This window comes from Arvicanthis niloticus, chromosome 13 (genome assembly GCF_011762505.2).
Source record: "Arvicanthis niloticus isolate mArvNil1 chromosome 13, mArvNil1.pat.X, whole genome shotgun sequence".
NCBI lineage: Eukaryota > Metazoa > Chordata > Mammalia > Rodentia > Muridae > Arvicanthis > Arvicanthis niloticus.
The window spans coordinates 57,823,215-57,832,369 of NC_047670.1; the positions used below are offsets into that span (position 1 = coordinate 57,823,215).

The 9,155-nt window shown below is 48.7% G+C and overlaps 1 long non-coding RNA gene across 1 annotated transcript; it reads right to left on the reverse strand.

Annotated features, from left to right (window-relative positions):
* Window positions 1-2,287: 2,287 nt before the first annotated feature.
* LOC143434229 (uncharacterized) lies at window positions 2,288-8,853 on the reverse strand. The gene is made up of 3 exons (XR_013103572.1): window positions 8,045-8,853; window positions 2,774-2,921; window positions 2,288-2,655 (listed from the first exon to the last, which is right to left on the reverse strand). It is a non-coding gene; the product is annotated as an uncharacterized LOC143434229 (long non-coding RNA).
* Between the last annotated feature and the right edge of the window lie 302 nt (window positions 8,854-9,155).

Below are 9,155 nucleotides of genomic sequence, written 5' to 3' on the forward strand. Positions count from 1 at the left end.
ACAATCCGGCCAGCTAAAGGACCTGAAAGTTGGGGGAGGGCAGGAAAAGCAAGACACCATTGTTGGGGAGTGAGGAGGAGGGTTGCTGGGCAGGTCTGGCCCAGCAGAAAGACATGAGGAAAACTATTGGGAGAAGGGAGGGGGTCCATGGGCCTTATGAAGAATAAGCTGTACCTCACCTGCCCCAGGCAAGGACTGGAGAATGGACTGGACAGACAGGGAAGGGATAGTCCTGCGGGAGTCTGATGGTGACCGCAGGGGTCAGCCAGTGGCTGGTCCAGCTTGCTTTGCTCTCGCTGTTCACTGCATTCTTCGTGTTCCAGTATCAACCCCTCACCCCTCAAGTACAGTAAAAACCTTTTATCTCAAGATCACAGAGAGAGAGAGAGAGAGAGAGAGAGAGAGAGAGAGAGAGAGAGAGAGAGAGAGAGAGAGAGAGAGAGATCCTGTGGCCTTGTAAGAAGACCAGGGCGCCCACAGGAGGGAACTGGAGTCAAGGCTGCTTGGTGGGTGGAGCGATGACTCAGCGAGGGAGAGAGCCGACGCTCTTGCTGAGGAGCTCGGATTGATTCTCAGCTTGCGACTGTCTGTAACTACAATACAACATCCTTTTCTGCTCTCTTTGAACACCAGACACACAAACACGGATGTATAAGCAGGCAAACAGGCCATACACAGAATAAAATAAAGAGGAGGAGGGCGGGAAGTCGCCTCACCTGGAACCTTCACAGGGGCTGCCGACCCACTGACACCTCGACTTTGAACTTCTGTCTACACAGCATCTATAGTTGGAGTTCCGCTGGTTCTTCGTTGCTGCTGATGTGGTTGTTTTTGTTTGTTGGTTCGATTTTGGATTTCGTGTTGTTTTTAATATTTTTTTTAATTCTTCTCACATATACTATATCCTGTCCAAAGTCCCCCCCGCCCCCCATTTTGGTTTTTAATTGAGACAGGGTCTCCATGTATACCAGGCTGGCCTAGAACTCACTCTATAGCCAAGAATGTCCTTGAGCTTCTGATTTCCTGTCTCTACCTTGCAAGTACTGGAATTAGGTGAAACCCAGTACGGATTTCTGTAGGCAGAACCCAGACCCTGGGGCTTTGAGTATGCTAGACCTGCCACCTGAGCTGCCGTGTCTCTCCACCCAAACACTCATTTTTTTGTTCTGTTCTGTTTTTCCCCTTCCCTTCTCCCTCTCACTACAGCCCATCTTGCTCTGGCCCTGCTCGCTCCAGCCCAGAGGTTTTTATTTATTTATCATATGTAAGTACATTGTAGCTGTCCTCAGTCACCCATAAGAGGGCATCAAATCTCATTATGGATGGTTGTGAGCCACCATGTGGTTGCTGGAATTTGAACTCATGACCTCCTGAAGAGCAGTCAGTGCTCTTAACTGCTGAGCTGTCTCTCCAGCCCCAAACTCTAATGTTTTAAGACACTACTTTTAGGGCAGTGTTTTTAGAAGTCTCGGGAATTAACAAGCTGAAGAGAGAGAGCACGTGAAGGCTACCACACAGCTCAGTGGTAGAGCCCTCACCTAACAAGCACAAGACCCCTGCTTCACCCCATACCAAAAGTACAAAACGAGAAAGAGAAAACCAGAAGGGATGGAGAGCCTCCTCGGGGAGCCGTCATCAAGGCCAGTGCTTTATTTTATCGAATTTGCTCATTTGTTTTTTGAGATATGATCTCTCTCTGATTGAAGCTGGCCTTGAATTCACCATGATCCTTCGGCTTCAGTATTTTCAGTGCTGTGTGATCCCAGATATAAACCACACACTCAGCGAAAGACAATTGATTTCACACACCCTAGAAGCCATGTTGGAACAGCCCCTTCCTAAGCTAAGATCTGCTGAAGAAACATGCTGGAAGCAAGCCCTCCACAGGGACTCATGACTACAATCCCAGTACTTGAGAGGCTGAGACAGAATTGCTACATTCAAGGCCAGCCTGGGCTACATAGTAAGTTCTGGGCTAACCTGGGCTACAAACTAAGTTCCTTAAGATATATTACTTGATGAAAAAAAAAAAAATCTTGACAGTAGATACCTTCAGCTTATTCACCTGCATGGCAGGGCTTTTGAACCTATAGTATCAGGTTTGTTCTGTACATGCCTGGCTGCATACTAGAAATGCTTGTCCATAGGTCAGCCCTTCTCTGGTTAAAGAGTTAAAATACAAAAAAAAAAAAAAAAAAAAAAAAAGTCAGAGAAATGAAACTGAGCTTAATACACTTAAAATCAAATGTGTCAAAACGTTCTTTTGTTTTGTTTTTATTTGGCACTAGTAAGAGTGCTTTTCTTAGCCGACCCCTGCCTCTGCCCCCGTTCTGGGAATGAAAATCAAGGCCTTGGGGAATGGGAAGAGGATGGGGAGGAAGTGATGTAATAATATTCACTTATGAAATTCCCAAAAGAGAGTACTGAGCCAGAGAGATGGTTCAGTGGTTAGGGGCACTTGCTGCACTTCTGCTGGGCAGGAGTTCAGTTCCCAGCACCTAGGTCTTGCAGCTCGTGCCTACCGGTAACTCCAGCACCTGAGGATCTGGCGCCCCCGTCTGGCCTCCTAGGGCACTGCAGGCATGTGAATCTCCCTGCTTTCACAGTCCACGAGGGCATTGGGAGCAGAGACGTGGAACAGGGGCTTCGGAAGCCCTGTGAATACATACAGAGAATAAACCATAGTCAGGAGCAGATCAATTTTACTTAGGGGGATTGAAGGCTTATAAAATTTGGGTTACCCAGGTGGGCAAAGGCTGGGGGCTTAGGGTACCTGGAATGCCGAATGAGCATGGGGAAGCATTTCAGGAATCTCAGGTACTGCTAAACAGGTTTTAGCAGGAGAAAGGAAATTGATCCTTTAAACTAATTGAAGCTTCGTGACATTCCTCAGGTAGAGGCAAGCGAGTGACTTAGAATTCCTGGACAACAGTCAGAGAAGGAGAAACTTTGCTAACCAAGGGAGTCACCCATATTGCACAGAGCCCAGAGACTATCTGGTCATAGTAGAAGTCAACCTTAATTAGCAGAGTTTTTCCACACATGCACATGTACCTGCCCATACATATATGCACATAATTTAAAATAAAAAGGAAACTCTTGCTGGGAGGTAGTGGAACACGCCTTTAATCCCAGCACTGGGGAGGCAGACGTAGGTGGAGTTTGAGGCCAGCCTGGTCTACAGAACAAAACCCAGGATAGCCAGTGCTATGCATAGAAACCCTGCCTCAAAAAACCCAAAACAATCACCACCACCAAAAATAGAGCTTCCTGCATGCTGGGTAAGGAAGGATACTGAGATATAGTCAATCCATTTTACCTTAAAAACACACACACATATGAGGCTGGAAGGATAGCTCAGTATTTAAGAGCACTGACTGCTCTTCCAGAGGTCCTGAGTTCAATTCCCAGCAACCACATGGTGGCTCACAACCATCTGTAATGGGATCCCATGCTCTGTTCTGAAGACAGGTACAGCATACTCATTAAATAAATTAATTAATTTAAAAAATACACACATATGTGTGTGTTTACATTTAAAAAGAGTAAAATTCACTGTCTTTAGTGTATAGTTCGCTAGGACAAAAGTATAGTCAAATAATCATGACCGTAGACACAATCCAGAACATTCTTTTGTTTGTTTGTTTGTTTTGGGTTTTTTGTTTTGTTTTTCGAGACAGGGTTTCTCTGTATAGCCCGGGCTGTCCTGGAACTCACTCTGTAGACCAGGCTGGCCTCGAACTCAGAAATCCGCCTGCTTCTGCCTCCCAAGTGCTGGGATAATCCAGAACATTTTATCAATCCCGAGTCTCCCTGTTTCTCCCCCAGCAACCACAGCCTGTTCTGCCTTTCTAGACTGTCTCAGCAGTGATCTGGGCAGGCAGCTGCCAAGCCCGGCTCTCTCATTTACCACGTGTCCCTCTTTGCGCCTGCATGAACAGATACCTGCTCCTTTTTTATAGTCTTCTTTTATGGTCCCTGTGTGGATGGACTACAGTTTGCTCATCTGTTCTGTAGGTGGAAAAAAAGAAGCTAGCTGCTTTCCAGCTTGCATGATTCTGAAGGCAGCTGTTAGGGCATTCCCAGATGGGCGTTTCACTTCTCTGGGGTCCTTTTGAGGTTTCAGATAGCCCATAACTCATACCCACTGAAAAGCTTTGCTGGAGAGGAGAGCATGGCCCAGGGGTTCTCAGGTCACCTCAGGAGCACAGAGACAAGACAGCAGGGCTTCCTCTGTCAGGAGCTCTCCCTCCACAGGTAACAGGTGTTCTAACTCTGGTCTTCAATGTCCTTAAATCCTCTTAAATACCAGTGAGTTAAAAGCTCTTTTGATAAACTCTGAGCCTGCCTCCTATTGGATCACACTGATGCCTTTCTCTACCTCAAGGCCAAGAAGCCATGCAAGAACTTCTCAGATGCTATGGGGGATGGAGACGAGCTGTGACTGCATCCCGCCTCTCCTCAACTGACAGAGCGACCATGAGAAGGGGCCACAGGCAATCTGGCATCCCCCATCATTGCTCCCAGAAGCCACTTGGCCTCACCTGATACCCACAGCCCAGCAGGTCCCCCTGTAGAAGAGCTGCCATTGCAGGTATTCTTGCTACACATTGGGCTTGTGTGTGCCTTCTGTCTAACCAAAATCTTCACACGTATTCATGAGATGCTTTTACACTGAGCTATCTCTCGGCTGTCATGCTCAGCTGTTCATATGGCTACCTGGGATGAAACTTAGGTCCTGATGTTGGCACGGCAAGCACTTCACAGACTGAGATGTTTCTCCAGCTTGGAAAAAAACCAAATACATGACTTCTAACTAGCCCTGGCTGTGTTCTCTTTACAGCAGTGCACTCGTAACATGCACATTCGGAGGCTGTGGACTGTTTATCTAGACAGAATAGGCAGTGGGCACAGGCCTATTCAGGCTGCCTAGACAACAGCTTCGCCAACACTGTCCTAGCTCAAGGACTGACACTACGACCTGCCACTCCAGGATCCTAGCACATGACTCAGGGTCCTTAAAAGCCAGCGTAATCATGTAACTGTTATCACTGTGTGTATATATGAGTGTGTTCATGTGGGAGGCACACATATGCTAGGGTACATGTGACAGTCAGAGGACGACCTCAGGGGTTGGTCTTCACTTCCTACCTTGTTTGAGACAGGGTCTCTCTCTCTCTTTTTTTTTTTTTTTTGTTTTGTTTTGTTTTGTTTTTCGAGACAGGGTTTCTCTGTGTAGTCCTGGCTGTCCTGGAACTCACTCTGTAGACCAGGCTGGCCTTGAACTCAGAAATCCGCCTGTCTCTGCCTCCGTGACAGGGTCTCTTGTTCACTGAAGCTCTATGCCAGGTGATACAAACTCAGACAAGCAGGCTAGAGTGGGAAGCGTACCTATGTGTCCATCCCCCAGTCTCAGTTGTTGGGTTTGTTTGTTTGTTTTAAGATTTATTTTGGGGGAGAGGGGCTGGAAAGATGGCTCAGCGGTTAAGAGCACTGACTGCTCTTCCAGAGGTCCTGAGTTCAATTCCCAGCAACCTCATGGTGGCTCAAAAAAAAAAAAAAAAAAAAAAAAAAAATCTGTAATGGGATCCGATGTCCTCTTCTGGTGTGTCTGAAGGCAGCTACAATGTACTCACATACATAAAAAAAAAAAAATAAAATAAATTTTATTTGTTTAGTTATTTATGTTTTTCTTTTTTTCTTTCTTTTTTTAAAAATAATTATTTGTTTATTTCATGTATATGAATACACCATAGCTGTCTTCAGACACACCAGAAGACGGCATCGATCCCATTACAGATGGTTCTCTTTTTAGAGCCACCATGAGGTTGCTGGGAATTGAACTCAGGACCCCTGGAAGAGCAGTCAGTGCTCTTAACCCCTGAGCCATCTCTCTAGCCCCATTTTTTGTTTTTCAAGACAGGGTTTCTTTGTGTAGTCCTGGCTGTCCCAGAACTTGCTCTGTAGACCAGGCTAGCCTCGAATTCACAGAGGTTCACCTGCCTCTGCCTCCAAGAGCTGGGAGTAAGGGCATGCACCACCACGCCTGGCTATTATTATTTAATTATGTGTCTCTGTGTGGGTATTGCCACCCTCTGTCTATTTATCCCTTAGGTTAGGCAGGTCCCTTGTGCACTGGGCTGGACTGGGGAAGGTTAGTGGGAGAGAGTGGGTATAGGCAGAATCTTGGTTGGCAGTGAGTACTTGGGCAAAGAACACACACGGGGAACAGCTTTGGAGAACTGGTTCCGTTTACTGGGGTGGGGGTAGCAAAGGCTATTTAAGCCTTAGGGGGTGAGTAGGGGCTATCTATCAGGATGACTGTACATCATTAGCTGAGATCAGCGTGCTGGGATGCCTCATTTGCATGAGGAGGCATTCCAGGTGCTGGTGGACAGGACCTGATAAAAAGACAGGAAGTTTGATCTGACTACCTGCTGCATGACCCCCTCTGGTGAGGTAAAGGTAGGGGTGGCACAGGGCTACATGCCCCAGGACATGCAGGCCCAGGGAAGCAGGGGGGAGCAATCCTATTCCCGCTGATCTTAGGATGAGATTTCTGGGGTTTGGACAGGCTTTGACCCCACTCTTGCTCCAGGCCTGCTTCCCGCCTTCCTGGCCACACAGTGTATGTGTTTGAGCTGCTGCTTGGCTGTGGACAGAGACTTCAGTCATCCAGAAGCTGGCATTATTAGTGGCTGTGAGGCACTTGGTACAGGTGCTGGGGACTGAACTTAGCTCCTCTGGGAGAGCAGTAAGTGCTCTTAGCAGCTGAGCCCTCCAACGGCCAGCTTTTTTAATGGAGAAAAGGTCCCATGGAAGTCAGAAGAGGGCAAGGTCTTCACTTGACTTCCAAGACTTGACTTCCTCAGTCCTGGCCTTGGAACTATTTGGGGGTGATACTGCGTCCACCAGGCCGGGGTTGGAGGATGGCTCTTGTCATCTTGTCATGGCTCTTGTCAGTGTTTGTTCCTCAGGATGGGCCATGGCCCATTCTGTATATGACTTCCTCCAGTGTCCTCTGTAGTCCTCTACCGTGGGGGCTGTTTGCTCTCCTAACCCTGGTGCTGCTGGGCCTGGGTGTGCATCTGCTCCTTCCTTGCTCACAGCTTTCCTGGAATGTCACCAGTCAGCTCACTGGGCTCCCCAGGCTCGAACGTTCTAGCTTGTGGTCCCTCTGTCTGCGCTGCAAACAGCAAAGGCCTTTTCCTATTGTTTGGCCAAAGGTCCTGGGGTCACATGCTCTTCTGTTTCTCTCCTGTCTCCTGTGCCATTAAAGCCATTGCTTTCCCTTAATGCATTCAAGATCCCCAACTCTCTTCTGACATTACTACTGCTCCTGGTTATTGTAACGACCCTTTACAGGTTTCTGTCTCGGGCTCCCAGAGCCTGCCGGCTCTCCAGGCAGCTGCCCGCCAGGCAGCCAGAATGGCCTCTGTCAATGGGTGCTATCAGCCATAGTTTTGTTCAGAACTCCAGAGAAAGCAGCAAGTGGTAGCACACACTGGTAATCCCAGCTCCTGGACAGCTGATGTAGGAGGTTCAAGAGGTTAAGGGTCAGCCTGGCTGGCTACACAGTGAGACACAAACCAGCAGCAGCAGCAACAACAGATCAACTCCAAGCAGCCTCCTCACCCAGCTGTGTGGCTCTCCCGGTCCTTCCAGTGCAAGCAGCCTTCCAATTTTTCTTCCCTCTCCGCCCTGCCTGCCACGCCTCCCTCTTCCACCCCTCCTGACCATGTTGAAAATGAGGACACCTCTGCTTCAGGCCTTCCACACTGGCTGCTGTCTGGAATGCATCCCTCCTTCAAGTCTGGACTTCTGGCTCGGACACCTCACCCCAAACCAGAACATTCCCTGACCACTCCATTTAAAATGCACCCTAAAAACCTTCTCTATCTGGATGCTCCACCCGCCCCTGCCCCTCGACCCCAGCAGGTGTCAGCATCTGTCTGTCACACTAAGGGGGCTGATGGTGGCCTCACCATCTTAAGAAAGTGCCCAGAACAGCATCAGGCACCATAGGTCTCTACAAAGGACTTACCTGGGAGGGGAAAGTGACCGCAGTTATGACTGAGCGTTTAACACATGTCGTTAGAAGGTTTCCGAGGGCATGTTCTCTGCAGGGTAGGCACTGTGGTCAGGCAGCGCTGTCTTTTCAGATTAGCAAAGAGATTAGCTCCGGAAGATGTTCTCCGGCTCTGATGGTGCTTGGAGACTGATACTTCCAGAAGAAAAATCAGAATTGAACACGCCACAGAAAAACCACATGCTTGAACCAAGCCAGGTATTCGGAGGCGTAAGATTGGAGTTGGGGAGTCTGAGGTGTTTTTATTTGAGCAGCTTGTGCTCACAGTGGACTCAGGCCGAGAGCATGTGAAGAATCACTGCCGCCCACTCACGCCTGTAACTCCGACCCCACTCGAGTGGCTTCCATGGGATTGCGGTGGGTTCCGGACTACTCTGGGTGAATAGTGAGTCTTTATCTTAACACTCCCGCCCCAGTGAGGAGGATACGCTGATGGCTTGTGCAATGCTTCTTTTCCAGGATTCCCACCATTGCACACACAAGCTGATGTCTGTAGGCTCACAGCATAAAGAGCTCCGTGGGTCCCCTCAGTGCAGCCCGTCCACAGCCCTGTCTCTACCACACAGCCTCTCCTCCCTCAGCCACCTGGAAGGGCAAATAGTGACACGCCCCCAGCGGCACCCTCTCTCCCTCTCAACATCCATCCTACAGATGTTCTGTGATCCTGGGGCTCAGTGCTCATGTCCCCAGTCTCAGAGACCTAACTTGGTTAAGACAGAGTCCCACTACGGAAGCCATAATGGGTCATCAGGGTGGACAGTATTCAACGGGCATGTCAAAAAGGGCTGCTAGGTAGCGAGGCAGGGCAACAGGCAGGATTCAGACTAACCTTAGGCAGAAGTCTCCAAATATTCAGGGGCTTCTGTGTGCATGGGTTAGGAACAGTGCCAAGCTCTCTGGAGCTGGCAGGTTCATCCTGACCAATGTGGGGTGTGGGTGTGGGGTGCAAATGTTTACCTTGTGTGCTAGCCAAACTTCATTGCTGTGACAAACACCTGAGAGAGACAGCGTTATGGAGGAAGAACTTATTATGTGGGCTTACAGTTTCAAAGGTGGTTCACCTGTG